Here is a 20,687-nt window from a genome sequence, read left to right as displayed (position 1 = left end):
AATCGCTTAAGAAGCTTTCAACTTAACTTTGCGCAAGGGGGTTCTAGCGACCTTAATTGATATCTAAAGTCATTTCCACACTAATGGATTTGCCTTAGCATCTAAGAACAATAAAGAAATCTCTTGGTAAGACCTTAGACACAATTCAAAATTATTTAGGGGCTTAATTTTGAAATTTTTGGAGTTTTACACCCTCCTGTCGGTGTCATTGTCGCTTGGATTTACTTTGGCTACGGCTACGACATCGACTTTAAAAATGACCGATTGAGAAATTATTTTTTGAAATTTTTTTTATTGTAATATTTTATTAATTGTTTTATTTGATTAGTTCATAACTATTTAATCATTAAGTTGAGCCTTCCCAACACGGCCTCATTTCCTAACCAGATTGGTGACCCAATTTAGGTTTTGATGTGCGATCAAGTTTTTGAACCGAATATGTACAGTTTTTTCCCAAATTTATTTCCTGTTGTTATTTAATTACTATTCGGAAAGGTTGGAACCTTTCAAATATATTCCTTTCTTAAGTGACTTTTAGGGATGTTGCAATCTTTCAGAAACAGTACTTCATAGCTATAAATGCATGTGATTCCTTAGACTTTTCACTATGTAATTTATGAACTACTTCTTCCTTTGCACAACTAAATCTAGTATTGTAGTGTACTTTTCTTGCATTGAGTGATTTGGTACACCATTATTTTTGACCGATACACTAATAAGTTAAATTTTTTTATTCTGGGAGGAGATTTCCTTTAACCTCGAATATTTGAGGTGAAAAATTTCTTTTTATCAATATTGTTCGATCTCGATTTTCTTTTTATCAATATTGTTTCTGTTTTTGTTATAGAATGTGTTTTCTTCCCTAGTTTTAATTTATGATTTTGAAAATATGCTTTAAACATTAATGTTTATTATTTCATTCAAACTTATTGTTCTAAGCATTTCACCAATATTAATTGGCTAGTATTTCGGTGTGCTTGTCTCACTGTTGTATTTATTAACTTTTCACATCCAACAGAGCATGTTAGTATTCTTATTTTTGAATCTCTCTCTACGTTCCTGTCCAATCGAAACACTGAGCTTTGAAACCCAAGTTTTGCAAACAAATCTTTAGACCTTTTTACTTACAAAACTTTTGGAAAGAACAAGCTAATTCGGCTCTCCAATTGTTATGACTATGGTTGTGGCAAATGGTGGGTTGGATCAAATGTGGGCGGGTTGAAAATTGGTACACATAAAACGCGTTATTATTCAACCCGCCCATATTTTATATACGTAAAAATGGATTGGGTAAGAAATGTGTTTGGTAAAATACTAGTTTATTCATATTTTTATGAATAAATACTCCCTTTGTTTCAAAAAGAATGTACCAATTACGTTTTTAGTCTATTTAAAAAAGAATGACCCATTTCCTTTTTCGACAACATTTTAACTTTAACTTTTCACGTGGTATGTTTAAGGCCACAAGATTAAAGAGCATTTTGGTACATTTGATATAACTTTAATTTAGAACCACAAGATTAAAAAGTCTTTTTTCTTTTCTTAAACTCCATTCCAAGTTAAATTAGACAATCCTTTTTTAAACGAGGGAGTAGTACTTTACTTAAAAATTGAACATGGGGAGATATTTCCGTCTTTATTTTGATGAAAATGTTAGAAATGTTTCATTTATTTATTGCATCATAAAATTAAAAAAAAATGTATAACTTTTCAATATAAAATAAACTAATTTAATAACAAGATGAGAATATTTTTAATTTCAAAGTAAATGAATATTTGAATTTTAGGACTAAAACATGTTTAATGCACTTTAAGCAATGCAAATACTAAAACATGATTTGCTTATTTTACACTATTATTGATTATACAAAATAAAATAAAATAAATAAATAAAATATAATCATATATATATATATATATATATATATATATATAAAGAAAACTTTAATCCCGCCTACGTGGTGCCACCAGAAATTAGTATTTCCTTTTAATTTATTTATTACTAAAACTAGCCTTCTCATTTCTTGAAAAGTTATGACTTTTATAAAAAGCTATGACTTTAATGAAGGGTTGTGACTTTGATAAAAAGTTGTTACTTTATGAAAGGTTGTGACTCTTATGAAAAGTTGCGACTTTAATGAAGAGTTGCAAAAAGTTGCGACTTTGATGAAGAGTTGTCACTTTTATGAAAAGTTGCAACTTTTATGAAAGGTTATGAGCTTTCCAAAAGTGTTGCAACATTTTCAAATAGTTGAAACTTTTCTGATAAAGCACAATAATAATATTTTTAACACTACCCTTTGTTATCCGTAAATAGAGAGATTTTCCTCTCATTAAAACTACGAAAATTCTACACCTCTTAGTTTTTTTCTCCTTCTCCTTCTCCTTCTCCTTCTCCTTCTCCTCCTACTCCTCATTCACAATTAAATATTTGTGTACTTTGCTCTTGTTGAATGACTCACTTAGACCATTGCTTATCTGACAAATCCTGGTATGTCTTTTAACAATTATTAATTTATGCTTATCTTATTAAGGATAAATGGTAAGATGTAATAATTTTCATTTTTCTTCATATTATTAATTTTTGTTATTACATAATTTTGTATGTAAGATAATATAGTGTTTTAGTGATAATGAAAGACATACTTTGAGTAATACTTTATAAATTTTGTGATTTTTAATTCCCGCGCGAAGCGCGGGTAGTTTTACTAGTTATAATTAAAAAAATAAATGTACATTTAAATTTTATGTTTTTGGAGGGTCATAACTTTACCTTTTAAATTAGAGAGAAGAATAGTTAGTTTTAAACAATAACATAAAAATGAAGAGAAGTTACACTATTCTTAGTGATATCATGATTTTGAGTGAATAAAAGTTAGAAGATTAACTCATTTGACTAATTCATACTACCAATATTTTATCCATATTATTATGGTTCAAATATAGGTATCAACCCACCGTGGTGAATCTATGATTTCAAGGTTGTGGGTGCTCGAGTAAAAAATATAAGAAATACATATTAAGAGTGAAACTCAAACTCAGATTCAACAACACAAAAGAGCCTTAAGCACCCAACCAAGAGCCAATAGACTAGCTTGATCATTTGGTCACTGGGTGCTCTATATTAATTTATACAAATACCTCTTAATTATATATATATATATATATATATATATATATATATATATATATATACATGAGTGCTCGATCACCTGAATTACAAAACGTAGGCCCGCCCCTGTTAACCCAAATTTTACGTATGTGAAAAATCACTCGTTCAAACCATTAAAATATGAACGACATGAGCTGATCACCCAAATATGGGCTCATTTTTCGAGCATTATGAGGCATTTCCGTGCATTGGGTTGACTACATGTAGAAACAAATTTAAAATTTTTATGAATGTCAAGACTCGAGTGAGCTTAAGTATTCTATAGTCTATGTCCTTTACTTTCAAATTTTGAAAGTTAAATTAAATCAGTGCTATATTTATTTATTTGTAAGTTAAATCGTAGTTTCTTAAAAAAGGAGAAGCAAGCAGTGACCATGTCATGCTTGATGTAGTTTTTGTTGTAATCAAAATATGGAAAATGAAGCCTTGGTATTTCTACTACTCAAAGTAGTAAAATACATTTGTGTTGATATAATATGATAAAGGAGAGCATGGAAAATCATCCGATTGAATTCCATATTCATTACTCAATTATCTTTCTTCTGGTCTCGTCTGCTTGAACGTCAGACTTTATTTAGTTGTAAATGTTGTTAGTGACAATATTGACATTACATCATATTTTTTAAAATGGCATTCTAATGAGTAATTACTAAAATTAAAATTAAGTAGATCATGAAATAAAGTTGGGAATCTAGTTTCCACTCTATAACATTAGTCATAGAACTCGAAGGTCGAGTTAATTCATGGGCACACTAGTTCTCTGCTCTTTTAACAGGAGACAAGGAAATAGAAGTAAAGTCACACATTTACTTTACTATAATGAACAATAACATAAAAATAAGAGTTGTTGCCACTAGATTTTTTTGGGAATACTTAAGGATAAATACCTTCATCACGAACAGTGACCGAATTCCCCAAAGCTTGTACTACATCACGAACTTTTGTAGGAAATTCTAATAGCTTGAGGTTTCTTGAAAGACACTGTTCTTAAAGATATTTCACTCGGCATGGGTGTATCCCCCAGGATTCAACAAGCTCTTCAATTATAAAATTAGGAGCCAAAAATTAACAAATATTCAAAAAACAAATCTCAACACACCAATAAATTATAGAAAGAAAGATTTACTCTCTCACACATACACATACGTATATATATATATACATACTTACACATATATATATATATATCAAAAAATAGTCATCCACCAACTATCAAAAGAATTAGAGTTATAAAGGTTGTTTTAGAAGATTAAAGGCAATATATTGAAGACCAATTAGGAGGAAAATTGTGATGGTCAACTTCCATATTTAGACAATAATTAATAATGATATAAATGACAACCAATTTGATATTAACATTCATTTAAAAATATAAATATAGAAAATAACATGAACACTTCTTTTTTGAGATACTAGAATAATTTTTTCAACAATCCCCTACATATCTTAAAAAGAATATTAATATATAGAATGAAAAAAGAAGTTTTGTTGGGGTTCACATATAAGTCTAATGCATAGGATCTGATGTCCATACACTATGAAGCATAACAAGATAAAATAATATCATACTTACATAATAATTTGGTGAAGTTTAGAACTTCTACGAGCCAATAACTTTTTTGTAAGTCCAGCGTCTTATTCTATCACATTGTACTCTCACAAGCTTTGTCGTCATAGCAATCTTCCACTAAGCGATCATGCGCGTGTCCTTGTATTCACGAGTGTTCTAGAAATCTATAACAATTTCATAGAAGCGACATCAGTTCCCACTCATATAGGTCCAATCATCAAGTGTATTTTTCATAGCAATACACCACCTATAAAGGATATGGCTTGGATTAAGAGCTCTAACTCTGTTTCACTTTGCTTTTTCAGTTTATTAAACTATATTCACACATCACAGGAGAGACAAAACTTTATACTTGATCAAGTAATGACTTGTTTTTGCCCATATAAACCTAATTCATGGGATCTCCAATCACATAGGTTGGGTTATCATCATTATTGATCTTCTCAAATGAATAAAGTCTTACTCCCCTAGATGTTTCATTAGTCCGTAAATTGATCAAATTCACCTTCGACCACGCATAATTTATTTACGTAAATAATTTTTCTCACTAAAGTATTTTTATGAAATTGTGTCTTAAACACATGTATCTAATTTAGTTATATAAAGTTTTGTTTTATTCCAATCGGAATACACACTAAAATTTGTCTTAACCACTTAGCATCATCACCAATTAACTCCACAACAACTAATTATATTTAATTGTTTTTATATTTGGCATTCACAAAAAATGTACCAACTTCTATTACCATTTTCATCATCTATTGTACCCTTTTTGTACAACAAAATATTCTAATATTCAATATTGTACTTATCGTACCTCTCATTCATTACGAAAGTGTCTATTCAATTTAATGTATCAAGAATCAATATCATTTTTAACAACAAGAAAATTGAAATTACTTTCACTTTTAAAAACTCAACAATACTTTATTATTATTTTTTGAACTCTAACATTACATTCAATAAAATCACAATTGATTACCACAAATATGCATATACAATTTACTAGCATACAATTAAAAGCTTATACCATATTTTTCTTAAACTTTTCCTTAGATCGTGCAGCACAACATTAGAAACATACTCCTATACTTTCAAATATTTCATAATAGAGAAATAACTTTTGCAACATCTATAATGTTTTCAAATTAGTATGTACAATACAAATCTATACACAAAAAGCATAAAAAAATTAAATTAAAACAGATTAGAACTCTAGTACATCAAGAATTATCTCAATCAGTCAAGTATAACATATTCATTGTCCTATGAACATTTGTAAGTACATTGTCAAATTCAAATAAAACCTTCATTCAATTTTATTTTATTTCTCATAAATTCATAAGTATCGATCTAGAACAAATATTTAAATCATGTACCATCTAAAAAAATGTATATATTTTCACATGTGAGTATAAGAAGAGTTTTTCCATTCCAAGAAATTAAGTAGTTCAAGAATTACTAACATACATAGAAACATTCTTCATTTTTTCAATATAGGTGTAGAACACAAAAATATTTTTACTTAGCATGCAATATAAAAACTCTAATACCCAATTTCTCACTTTCACATATTAGCCACAAGATTTGTATGAAAAATGATCACAACAATATATATATCCGTTTACACAAATTTACATTTACTTAGCGGGATTATCATTCTACAAATCGTCTTCTCATTGAGGAATATAATGATTTACTTTTCCCCATACAAAACAACAACAACAACAACAACAACAACAACAATAATAATAATAATAATAATTCATTACTATGAAATTAATGTAACTATGTCAATTTTTCCAATAAAAATACATGTAATTTTAGTATATTGCATACACTATTGTCGTGAGCTCAAAAGTTCAATTTTCAGTTATGTGGTAAACCTTACTGTCACAGATCTATCTTTCTTCATCACAAGTAGTGTATCTCATTAATATTATTTTTGGGAAGTGGTGGATGGTATTATTCATAAGCAAAGTATGAAAATATCCTTAAGATTGTTGTAAATTATTATGAAAAGATACCTTCAATACGAACACTTACAAAATTACCAAATCTTGTACTTCATCTTTCCAAATATACGAAGTGATGTTAGGAAAGTTATTAATTTTTTATCCTTTCTAATAAATCTTTAAATTTAAAGACCAAAAAAATTTTAATAAATTTTTAAATATGATAATATATCTTAGGCAATTTATTAAACATTTGAAATTTCTAATAAATGATAAGATTTCTATAGCTCAAAAAAATATTTAAAAAAATTTCAGACATGAAGACTTATTTTTGGGAAGTTATTAAACAATTTTCCTTTTGTGGATTAGCATGAATATATTGATTTCTTTGTCAAACTCTAATATTTTCTCTATTTATCTTTTATAAAAAGGGAATCCTCTTACCTTCTTATCATCACAAACTCTTTTGAAAATATAAAATTCATCAAGAACCTGTCCAAACCCAACAAACAATCTCTTTCCAGAACTTAAACAACAAAAAGTGGAAGTACAAGTTAGGTGCTCGTCAAAATGTTGAAAATGTGTAGCTTCAAGACATGAATTTATATGACCAAAAACCCTCTACTGGTACAACCACGAGGTAATTTTTTTTACAAATCACAAAAATAATTATTTTATGATGCATCAAATGATGTTCACATTGTAATAATATTAGGATTCACTTTTAATGAAAGAGTGAATTGTTAAATGATTTGTTTTCTCCTTAAGCACAAATAGTGTATAACTCTGTCCTATTAGACTTACGTAGATGAGAAGAAATCACATAACATTAATTGTCTCTACATTAGGGTTACAAATATACATTGACCTTGTACTAAGAATTGACTCATATGCTTATTAACTACTACCGATTATAACTAAGATGCTTTTGAATTGAATTGTCATTGTGAAGATCTATGATGAATTGGAGAGACACACTCTTGGTGTTAAACATGAGCTTGATAAAATCTACAAATGGACACTTCTTCGGAACACAAAATGAATCCCACGATATGGTTGCTGCAGAAATGTCCATTTGTAGCTTTTATCAAGCTCACATTATACACCATGAGTACGCCTCTCGAGTTCATCATAGATCTTGACATTGATAAATATATCTTCACAGTGATGATTCAATTCAAAAGCATCTTAGTTATCATTAGTAGTAGATAATAAACATATAATTCATTTCTAAGTACAAGGTCAATGTATATTTCTAAGCCGAATGCAGAGACAGTAAATGATATGTGATTTTTTCTTATATAACTATGTCTAACAGGACAGAGTTATCCGCTATTTGTGCTTGTGGTTTGACGAACCACCAAAGATACTTTACGGTCATGATCACAATTGAATCATAGCGTACAATGTAGATTAAAAGAAGGGGAATGAGTTCTGTGCAGTAATTAAGTTATTAGTAGACATAATGCTGCTGATAAGTTGATTATTTAGTGAGGATGCATCTTGTCAAATTTTTACAATCTTAACTTCAAACAGGGGTTAGTTTTATCTTTGTATCATGGGGAAACTAATTCAAAAGCTTTTATGAATGTCAAGAATCATGTCCTTTCCTTTGAACTCTGGAAATTTAAATGTTGTTAATGTACTTGATGAAAAAATCAGATGAACCAAGCATGGTGGAAACCTCTGTTGTGTATTTTTTCACTTGCTTATGATTCGATCTTTCAATTAGTTCATGAACAATATGTCGTACTGGATTGGTTATGTAATTCATCTGAGATCATCAAGCATTCTATCATATAGAAGGTATGTCTATATGTAAGAATGGAGTTCTATCCACCATGAAAAATCATCAGCAAATATTTGTACAACCATTATCATCATTTAGCATGGGATAAATTCAATTGTTTTACTATCGATATGCGGGTGTATGGATTCATTTGTCTCGAAAATGCATTAGGTTTTTGATGTATGAGATACATTACATATTTTTTTCTTCGGAAAAAGGAATTATAATCAATTATTAAACAATGGAATGTTTTGTAGATCATGAATTAAAGATGGGGGATCTAGTTTCCATTCCATAGCACTAGACATAGAACTCGATCGAAGCCGGAGCTAGCTAATGGGCACATTGTAACGCTGGTCTTTTATCAAAAGACTACTAAATAGAAGTATAGCTACACATGAGTGCTATACAATCTCAAATAATAATATAAAAAAAATAAGATTTGTTCCAAGATATTTTCTGATGCCTGCATGTGTAACCAAAAGACTTTAAATTTCCACAATAATTGTTATTGATGAACTGTTTTCCATTACAAGCTTGGTGCTTCTCGAACACCCAAAACCTTAACAATAAGGGAGTCATGAGGCGTATCTTGTCAACTGGAGTAGTCTTTCATGAAGCTTCAATGAGATTCATGAATTAACAGGAAATCTATCTCTAACTCAAGATTCGAGCCTTAAGACCTAACATCTAAGACCCAACCCTTAAGTAATGTGCTTTTAATATGGCGTACTTGATTGCTTCATGGATGTTGTTAGGACAAAAAAATTAACAATAGATATAGATGAACAGGTGTAAGCAAACAAAACCATATACACAATAAAATATCCCTCCCAGAACCTTTAAATCACATGTATATAGCCACTAAAGTAAAATATACATGTGCCTAAAGTGTAACAAAAAGTACAAATCTTGTCTCAAAATAAAATATAAGCCAACAAAATATAGATACATATAGGTAATTCTAGGACGCCTACTCACCCTCGCCTCTAAACTGGAGATACAATAGGCTCGATATCAATACTTGTAGTGGGTGCTTAGACTTGCATCATGAAAAATATGTAGACTGTCACATGAGTACCAAAACAACAGGTACTCAGTAGGCATCCCAAGCTGACAGAGCAAGAGAAGTCAAAGCAATTTGAAATGATATAATAAAAAGACAAACCGAGGTCAACAAAGTAGAATTTAAATGAGGTGCACATTAATGTACACAGAAAAAAAAGTAAAGTTAACTAAACCTAACTAGCCCCATAAACCCAAAAGGTACACTCATACACAAGTTTAAGTAAAACTCTGGATGGGCCACCATAAGCTTGATGGGTATACAAAATAGATAACACTAATAAGAACAAGTCACGGTGAGTACAGATCTGCCCAGACCTCGAATAAATTTCCCTAGAAAACTATAGAGGACATAGCCAGACCTCTAACTATGGAATGGAATACAAGTTAACCAAGAGAAAGTCGATAGATATCAACTCCATAGAGGATAATGAGCTTGAATCATGCACTACACATGAAGATCAAATATCCAAATCTTTAATCTGCAATTAAGCATAAATCAACTCTGTACAAGATAATAAACAACGTGATTAGGCCTTCAATTTGCGACTATAATAGCTGCCGAAGGATCTCATATCAACTCATCATTAAAGAACCACCGTGGAACGATGTCCAATCCTCGATAATCAGCAAAATGCTCCAAGCTCAAACCAATTCCAACCCCATGCCGCCAAGTTAAGCCTGACGTCTCAATTTGAAACACGTGCCATAGAAAGAGGGAGAATTGATAGAAGTTCTTCAAGGTTGAGTCAATTCTTACTTTAAGGATAATTTTATAAGACCCGTGTTCTACACCATTCTACAGGGAGCGAAACCCTCTTAAAGGATGTCAAAGCAAAACTAAGACAAAGACTCCAAATATCACAAGTCTATGGCAAGCGCTAGTCTAAGCCTAAACTAAGACCAAACATGCCCAAGTCAATCAATAAAGACAATCACCAAGGTATATAAAAAGTTAAGGAGGGACATATTTAGCAATTAATATACTTTTAATATCGAAATGCTCGATAAGAGCTTAAAACATGGACTCTAAGTAATTTAATCACGCTCAACCAGATACCAGCACAAAATTCAAAAAATTCATGCGTTCACAGAATCAAGATTAATATAAGGAATGAGAAGTCGTAGCATACTTTTAGGTTGAATGTGTGTTCTCCAAATAACTTTACAGGAGATTTTTCCTTTCAAACAACCTTCAAATTCGACCACGGTATCAATTATATGATCACAATGTTAGTACGGTGGTTTAGACATTAAGTTCACAAATAAAAAAAGTAACCAAATTAGAGTAAAAAGGGGAGATCAGGAACCCGTCACTAAAATTTTGAATTTGCATCTATCAATAGATCATAAATGACTCCCTGAACTTATGTCACACAAAAAAATACAATTTGAGTGTTGGAACAGCTTAAACAATCTACATACATTTTTCACCAATTTCTGAAGTACACTAAAAGAGGTAATGCAACCCCTAAACAATGGTTTTTTACCGCAAATGGAGCCTCCCCTACATTCCCATATTGATCACCCATATATTTCCATAGATTTCAAACACGCTGAGCTTCGAATCACCTTAAACACACTTCTAGAGCTCCCATAATATACAAATGAATTTTTGAAATTAGTGTTGATCAGGGTACGGTCTTAATTTAAAAGACCTGACAAATTAATTCTTAAGATTGTGATAAGAGGGGTTGCTATCATGGGCCGTATAGCCTGCCGTGGAACTTCACTTGCCCCACAAGACTTCACTAAAATGGTCATAACCTTTTCTCCAAACTTGGAATGAGACTAACTTGGTGGAGTTTTAAAGAGGACTCAAAGACTTGATAGGTCATGGGACACCTACTCATTATGTGACGAGAAATATGATTGAAGTTGACTTGTAAAGAATATTACGTCAAAACTCAATCGCTAAGGAAGCTTTCAACTTTACTTTGTGCTGGGGGGTTCTAGCGAACTTAATTGATATCTAAAGTCATTCCCGCACTAATGGATTTGCCTTAGCATCTAAGAACAATTAAAAATCGCTTGGTAAGACCTTATACACAATTCAAGAATGACTTAGGGGCTTAACATAGAAGTTTTTGGGTTTTACACCCTCATGTTAGTGTCATTGTCGCTTGGATTGCTTTTTGCTACGGCTATGACTTCAAATTTAAAAAATGACGGATTGAGAAATTATTTTTTGAATTTTTTTTATTGTGATATTTTATTAATTGTTTTATTTGATTAGTTGATAACTATTTAATCATTAATTTTAGCCTGCCCAACACAGCCTCATTTCCTAACAAGATTGGTGACCGAATTAAGGTTTTGATGTGCGATCCAGTTTTTGAACCGAATATGTGCAGTTTTTGAACCCAATATGTTTTCTTTTATATATATATATATATATATATATATATATATATATATATATATATATATATATAAAACATTAAGCCCTCCTACGTGGTGCCACAAGAAATTAGGATTTCCTTTTAATTTATTTATTACCAAAACTAGCCTTCCCATTACATAGAAAGTTATTACTTTTATAAAAAGTTATGACTTTTATAAAAAGTTATGACTTTAATGAAGAATTGTGACTTTGATGAAAAGTTGTGACTTTATGAATGGTTGTGACTCTTATGAAAAGTTACGACTTTAATGAAGAGTTGCAAGAAGTTGCGACTTTGATGAAGAGTTGCGACTTTTATGAAAAGTTGCAACTTTTATGAAAGGTTATGAGCTTTCCAAAAGTGTTGCAACTTTTTCAAATAGTTGAAACTTTTCTGATGAAGCAAAATAATAATTTTTTTACACTACGCTTTGTAATCTATAAATAGAGTGATTTCCTCTCATTATAAAACTATGAAAATTCTACACCTCTTAGTATTTTCTCCTTCTCCTTCTCCTCCTCCTCCTAATTCACAAGTAAATATTTGTGTACTTTGCTCTTGTTTAATGACTCACTTAGACCATTGCTTTTGTTACAAATTCTGGTATGTCTTTTAACAATCATTTAATTATGCTTATCTTATTAAGGATAAATGGTAAGATGTAATAATTTTCATTTTCCTTCACATTATTAATGTTTGTTATTACGTAATCTTGCATGTAAGATAAGTGTTTTAGTTATAATGACAGATATACTTTGAGTTACACTATATTAGTGATATCATGATTTTGAGTGAATAAAAGTTAGAAGATTAACTCATTTGGCTAATTCATACTACCCATATTTTTATGGTTCAAATATAGGTATCAACCCATAGTGGTAGATCTATGATTTCAAGGTTGTGGATACTCGAGTAAAAAATATAAGAAATACATATTAAGAGTGAAACTCAAACTCAGATTCAACAACACAAAAGAGCCTTAAGCACCCACTCAAGAGCCAATAGACTAGTTAGATCATTTGGTCATTGGGTGCTCTATATTAATTTATAGAAACACCTCTTAATATATATACATACATATATATATATATATATATATATAATGGATAATCAATCACCCGAACTACAAAACGTGGGCCCGCTCCTGTCAACCCATATTTTACCTATGTGAAAAATCACTCGTTCAAACCATTAAAATATGAACGGCTTGAGCAAATCACCAAAATATGAGCTCATTTTTCGAGCATTATGAGGCATTTCTGTGCATTGGGTTGACTACATGTGGAAAAAAATTAAAACTTTTATTAATGTCAAGACTCGAGTGAGCTTAAGTTTTCTATAGTCTATGTCCTTTACTTTGAAATCTGGAAACTTAAATTAAACCAGTGCTATCTTCATTTTTTTGTAAGTTAAATCGTAGTTTCTGAAAAAAGGAGAAGCCAGCAGTGAACATGAATACTTCTTTTTGTTATACTAGAATAATTTTTTCAACAATCCCCTACATATCTCAAAAAGAATATTAATAAATATAATGAAAAATGAAGTTTGGTTGGGTTTCACATATAAGTCTAATGCATTGGATCTGGTGTCCATACACTATGAAGCATACCTAGATAAAACAATATCATACTTACATAATAATTTGGTGCAGTTTAGAACTTCTATGAACCAATAAATTTTTCGTAAGTCCAACGTCTTATTTATCACATTGTACTCTCACAAGCTTTGTCATTATCGCAGTTTTCCACTAAGAGATCATGCTTGTGTCTTGGTATTCTATTCCTCGAAGATCCTTTCAATTTTGATTTAAAATCACAAAAACAATGAGAAGCTATATCATGAATATTTTGATTTTACTAAGACAATGAAGAATCTGAAAAAGAAAGTCTGACATTCAAAAATCTGGAAAAAATATGAGTCTCGATTTGCAATGTATAAAATAGATCAGAGCTTTAATTACATAGTAAAATAGATCTGACAATCAGAGATATGAAAATACATATATTGTGTAGTTAATTTGATTTTTATTTATATCTTTGAGATGACCATCGTGATACATTATTATTTGTGTTTCTTGTATAAATTGTTAAGTATTATACTCCTATTAATTAGATACATTAAACAAGTAATGTTGGAATTAAAGATCAACAAATTACTGTGTGATACATGTAGTATTAATTTAAATTATTATTTCATTACCAAATATCTAACATGATATATTACTATTTATATATCTTGTGGTTTGTGGAATATTATACTTTATATATGAAACATAATGCATATATTTTGTTGTAAAAACATCAAAATGTTCAAGAATGAGGTAATATAAGATTAAAGTTATATCTTGTACATGATATAAGTATATAAGTTTAGTTGTTTGATTGTTTGTGATTGATGCATAGAAATAAATGTTTTACGGAATGTATCACTAATTTCTTTAATGTTAAAAGGTTTTTGAATCATCAGAGTATCTATATCCTGTCTATGATTTTGGAAGAAAGATATTGCCTTGAAAGATAAATATGCAATTGTGGAAGATTTCATGTTGATCAGGTGCTTTCTTTTTGTTGATAATAATGTATCTGATATAATAAGGTTGTAAAAGAATAGTGTGTGTAAGCTGAAATAAAGTGTACTTATAAAGGTATCATTTGGTAGTTGATTATGTATTTGATACAATAAGATTATCAATGTTACACATTTATGTATCAAGATATTTAATTTGATACATAGTGTTTTTATAAAAATAAACGAGATACATTGAAAATTAAGTATCAGATTCATGGAACAAACAATGATTGTGCCAATGATGTATCGAATTAATAATAAAACTAACAAGACTAATTTATGAATCAAAATAAATGAGACATATAGTGTCTTTGGCAGTGATACTCATCTAATGACTGATCCAACTATTTCTTCTCTTTTTTTGAACTTGTATTTTAAGTAGATTTAAAATTCAAACATGTATAAACATTGCAAATCAAATACGATTTTCTAATTTTTGATTTATAACAAAAGATTTTTATCAATATGAATGAAATAAGAAAAATATTATTTAATAATAAAAAAATCAAATATGAAAAGAAATCCTAATATAATTAAATAACAAATATTCTTCCATGATATAGTAATTTGTGATTGATAAGGTATATCAATCAATTGATTTTCTTTCTATTAGTTGATTTTTAATTTTGTGGTTATTATTTTTTATATTTCTTTCTTCACGTTATTCTCAAATCTCAATCATTTATTATTTTTTAAAAAATTCATCACCAAAAAGTAAAAGAGTTTTCCTAAATCTTGATTAAATATTCAATTTTTTTTTATGATTCAATCTATTTTATTTTATTTTTTTGCTTTTTTTTATATGTTTTTTGCTTTTATCTTATTATTTTTTTAAAATAACGATTGATTTTATCAACTTTGATGTTATTTTTACTTTTTATTATTATAATCTTAAATTCTATTGTTAAGAAATAAAAAATTATTTTATGAAATTTTCATTCCGTTTTTGGTGTGGTATAGGGAGTGACTTGTGGATTGAAATAAGGAAGGAATAAATATTAATTTTGGGAGTTAGGATTATCTATCAAATGTTTAGAGTTTTGGAGTAAAATAAGGGATTTTGAAAAATTATAAAACTGGTAAGGAATAATGGAGATTATGAAAAGAAAAGCTGTGTATATAGGCAATTTATCCTATAATCAATTCGTTTTTGTCCCTAAAAAAATTTTTCTGCATTAATAATGAATTTTTTATTGTTCTTATTGCAATAGTATTAAATCCGTTATTGTTTTAAAATTAATTTTATGCATTAATGAATAAAATCTGTTGCTATAATAAAAAGTTTTCTGCATCGATAATTACTTTCTAACTCGATCGTAAAATTAGTTCATGACTTCTTCTGTCCTCAACAATTTTCTGCACCTCTAAAATTACTAAATAAAAGGTTTAACTTTGCTCGTCTGTATGCTTTCACACTTCACATGAGATCTTTCACAATTATGTGTGTTTACTAGTATGCTAATAATTGGAATATAGAGGCGAAGTTGAGACCTTACGTGTTAAATGTTGTCCAAATATTTTTGCTTGGTGTGTAGGAGGGCCATATATTGTTTTTTTTGCTAAACCACCATATTATGTCCAATGTCTCACGGACATTAAGTTGGATGCTTAGCACCTTTTGGGTACGAAATGCACACGATGGTGAGGTAGGGGTAATTGGCCCTATGGAGATGAATACATCAACTCAAGCTTGAAAATACAAACATTGATTTTGTCTGTCCCTATACGGAAACCTATCGGAAAAAAAAACCAAAAGTCGAGTGCTTATTAAAAAAAGTCTCTCCTAGATCTCCCTTCTCTTTAATCTTTTTGTGTTTGATAATTATATTTATTTGGGCTTGTTTAAAATAAAATAATATAATCGTTTGCTTATCCATTATATTTGTCTATTTTCTATCTCCTTGCATGTCTTTTTATTTTAATTGATTAACTTTTCTTGTGTTTACTATCTGATCACATAGCCTCATCTGCTTAATTAATTAAAATAATTAATATCTTAATAATTTAATATTTGGTATCACCTATTATTTCATGTTTAACTAATTAAAATAATAAGGTTACTATAATTCTTTCATATTATAACTTAGCGTTCGCATGCTTAATTAACTAAATAATTTAACATAATAAATAAAATAGTCTTGATTGTTTATCATTGTTATCATTTACACTCACTTGCTTAACAATTATCTAAGATGATAATATGAACTAATTGTTTAGTATTAGGTAAATTATTATCACCTAGCCGTCGCATGTCTAATTAATTAATTAAAACAGTCTTAAACTGTGTAATATTGATTATTAACTAGCTAGCATGTTAAAATTAAATAAATAAATAATTAAGTGACCTTATATGCTTGTAACCCCCACATAAGTTTCATGAGATACGGCCGGGACCCACATTTGTGGACCTCAAGGGATGCCTAACACCTTCCCCTCGAGGTAATTTTAACCCTTACCCTGATCTCCGGTTCGTTGACCTTAGCTTGACTTAGTTAGGTTGTATAGGTGCCCTAACACATATTAATTCGTTAGGTGACGACTCTTCAAATTCCAAACCCCAAATGAGTTGTTAGGTCATGCATCCAATCCCGTTTTAATAGAAAAATTTGGCGTGACAATCTAATTACATTCATCAAACCCACTTAGTAAGCCAATTTTTGAGATTTTAACAAAACATGGGTTCATCAATAAATTTCATTAAAATAATATTAAAAACCTTGATCCAACATGAATGCATCTATATCATGTCCTAGAAAACATTTTAACAATGAACCCATGCATAGAATAGAAATTGGGTAAATGGATCATTAATTCACTTTAGAAAACCTTTGAATTGAACTCTTTAGATGAGAGGTTATTCAAGAATGAAGGATTACCATATCTCATTAGCACAAATCCCACAAAAATTGATGAAGAAATCACTTGAAATCCCTTCTCCAAGATTGAATTTTACCAAGATCTCCAATGGTGTTCTTGAGAGAATATATTTGGGATTGAAGAGTTTGATTTAGGTTGTAGTGTCTAAGTGATTGTTTAATTGGTTTTAACATTCTTAAAATACCTAAAAACACTAAAAATAACTGTCCCCATATTTAATTGTCCAAGGGTGAAACTTCTAAACCATCCTTGGCTGGATCGAACCATTGCAGAAAGTTACAAACCAAACCACGCCCCCCCCCCAAATTGACGGACTTACAATAGGTTTACAGGGCGTCCTGGTGGTACATCAATTTTTACTATGACTGGACATTTTGGGGGCTAAGTTTTCATGACTAAGTGTGAAGTCACACCCCTATTTTATGGGGCGTCGATTGGTTGAAGGGGTGTTAACCCTAGCCGTCAATAAGACTATTTTGATAGCTCCTTGGCAAACGTTTGGGTCCTCCTCTAGGACCCTTAGGGTGGTCCTTGGGGAGTCGTCCCTCGTGGTTTCGATCCAAAATATGACCATCTAGATACTAGTTCACCCTCTTGTTAGGATCGAATTCACGCACACACTAGATGAATGAAGAACACAAGAACTTTCAAGAGAAAGAGATGAGAGATCTAGAGAGAGAAAGAGAAAACCCAATATTTCGTGGTAACACCCCATGAGTAATCTTCCACGCCGGTGAGGTATATTTATATTAATAAATCAGAATATTTTTGGTTACAGAGAATAAATAGGAAAACCTAAAATAGATAATAAATAGGAAAACCTAAAATTAATCAGGCTCCACTACCTAACAATTCTCCCACTTGGAGACTGACTCAGTCATCCAAAAAATACATTCTGAAAAAAAAATCTCTTCATCATCAACATCTTTACCGCACCGCAACATCTGTAGCAACAACTACAGAAGACCAACCGAGGTTTTACATAACCTCAGTTTCCCAACATCAACACATTTCGTCAACATGTCTGCCGGGTTCTTTGCACCCTCTATCTTCTCCATGCACATATCACCATCATCCACTGCCCTGCTAGTGAAATGGTATCGCCTTCTAATGTGCTTTGTCTTCGAATGATAGACTAGATTTTTCACCAACTGTATGGCACTCTGGCTATCTGAGTAAAGAATCTTCTCGCTCTGCTTCTTGCCCAATTCCTCAAGATAATCTGCCAGCCATTTCATCTCTTTCCCAGCTTCAGCTATTGCCACATACTCAGCTTCAGTAGATGAAAGAGAAACACACTTCTGAAGCCTGGACATCCAACTCACTACTGTTCCACCGATGGTATAAATGTTCCCGGATGTACTCTTGCTCGAGTCAACATCCCCACCAAGATCAGCATCCACAAAACCCTATAGAGTCACCTTTCCTTTGCCAATACAAAGTGAAGTACTGGATGTACCTCTCAAATATCTCAGAAGCCATTTCATAGCTTCCCAATGCTCTTTCCCAGGGTTCGCCATGTACCTGCTAACAACTCCCACTGCATTTGCTATATCAGGTCTAGTGTAGACCATAGCATACATCAAACTACCAACTGCTGAAGCATAGGGAACAAGTTCTATGTGATCACGCTCCTCGGCAGTTTTAGGTGATTGCTCCTTTGACAATTTAATGTGATTTTCCAATGGAGTAGTCCTGGGTTTAGCATCATTAACCCTGAATCTGCTCAACACCTTCTCAACATACAACTCCTGAGATAGATTTAATGTTCCAGCAGATCTATCCCGAGAAATCATCATCCCTAAAATCTGTTTTGCTGGACCCAAATCTTTCATCTCAAATGTTGCATACAACCTTGTCTTCAGATTGTTAATCTCCCTCATACTAGATCCTGCAATCAACATATCATCCACATACAAGAGTAGAAAGACATATGAAATAGTGTATTTCTTGAACTTTCAGCTTTGCTGAATTCACTCTTGGTCATAAAGGAGTCAAAGTTCTTGTACCACTGCCTTGGTGCTTGATTTAGTCCATACAAGCTCCTTTTGAGCTTGCACACCATGTGTTCCTTGCCTGGAACCAGAAATCCTTCTGGTTGCTGCATATAGATCTCTTTGTCCAGATATTCATGTAAAAATGTTATTTTTACATCCATTTGCTCTAGATGCAAATTCTCCGATGTAATAACACTCAAAAGAATTCGAATAGAGGTTAACTTCACAAAAGGAGAGAATATTTGAGCATAATCAATACCTTTCCTTTGTGAATATCCTTTAACCACTAAACGAGCCTTCAATCTTCTTTTACCATCTGGTTTAGTCTTGATTCGGAACACCCACTTATTCAGCAAAGCTCTCTTCCCTGCAGGTAGCTCTCAAGTGACCTCATCTCATCATCCATGGCTTGCTCCCACTTGATCGAATCCTCCACCTGTAGGGCCTCATCAAAAGACTTTGGTTCCCCCTCATCAGTAAAAAATAGATAGTGTAATGAAGGTGAATACCTATCTGGTGCCCTGATGGATCTGGATGATCTCCTTAACACCTGCTCAGGTGTAACTTTCTCCACTTCAGATTCTTCAGTAGGAGTTGGTTGAGTATCTGCTTCGACATCTCTGGGGTTGCTCTTCTCCAACTCAACCTCAACTCCTAGTTGCTTTTTAATCTCTAGAACCTTCTGCTCTCTGTTCTTATACCGGACAGACTCATAAAATGTCACGTCACAATGTCTCAGGATCTTTCTGTTCTTTTCATCCCAAAACCTGTAACCACACAAATCAGAACCATATCCTATGAAGTAACACTTCACAACCTTAGCATCAAGCTTGTCTCTCTTTTCTGGATCGACATGAACATAAGTAGTGCAACCAAAAGTCCTCAAGTGTGATTACTTGAGTTCTTTCCCTGTCCACACCTCCTCTGGAATCTTGAATCCTAAATGAACTGATGGTCCCCTGTTGATCAAGTATGCAACTGTGCTCATAGCATCCGCCCAAAGTGTTTTGGGCAACCCACATTGTATCCTCATACTTCTTGCTCGCTCATTCAATGTTCTGTTTATCCTCTCAGCAATTCCATTCTGCCTTGCCTTACCTAGAACTGTTCTCATCAATCTGATTCCCTCAGCTTGAAAAAATGCCTTGAACTCTGATTTTTCATACTCTCCTCCATTATCAGATCTTAGGCATTTGAATTTCAAGCCGGTCTGATTCTCAACTTCAGCTTTCCATTTTTCAAAAGTTGCGAACACATCTGACTTATGCTTCAAGAAGTAAACCCATACCTTCCTGCTCAAATCATCAATG

Source organism: Solanum lycopersicum, chromosome 1, assembly GCF_036512215.1.
Source record: "Solanum lycopersicum chromosome 1, SLM_r2.1".
NCBI lineage: Eukaryota > Viridiplantae > Streptophyta > Magnoliopsida > Solanales > Solanaceae > Solanum > Solanum lycopersicum.
The sequence above is the reverse complement of the archived record's forward strand: the minus strand, read 5'-3'. Positions refer to the sequence as shown.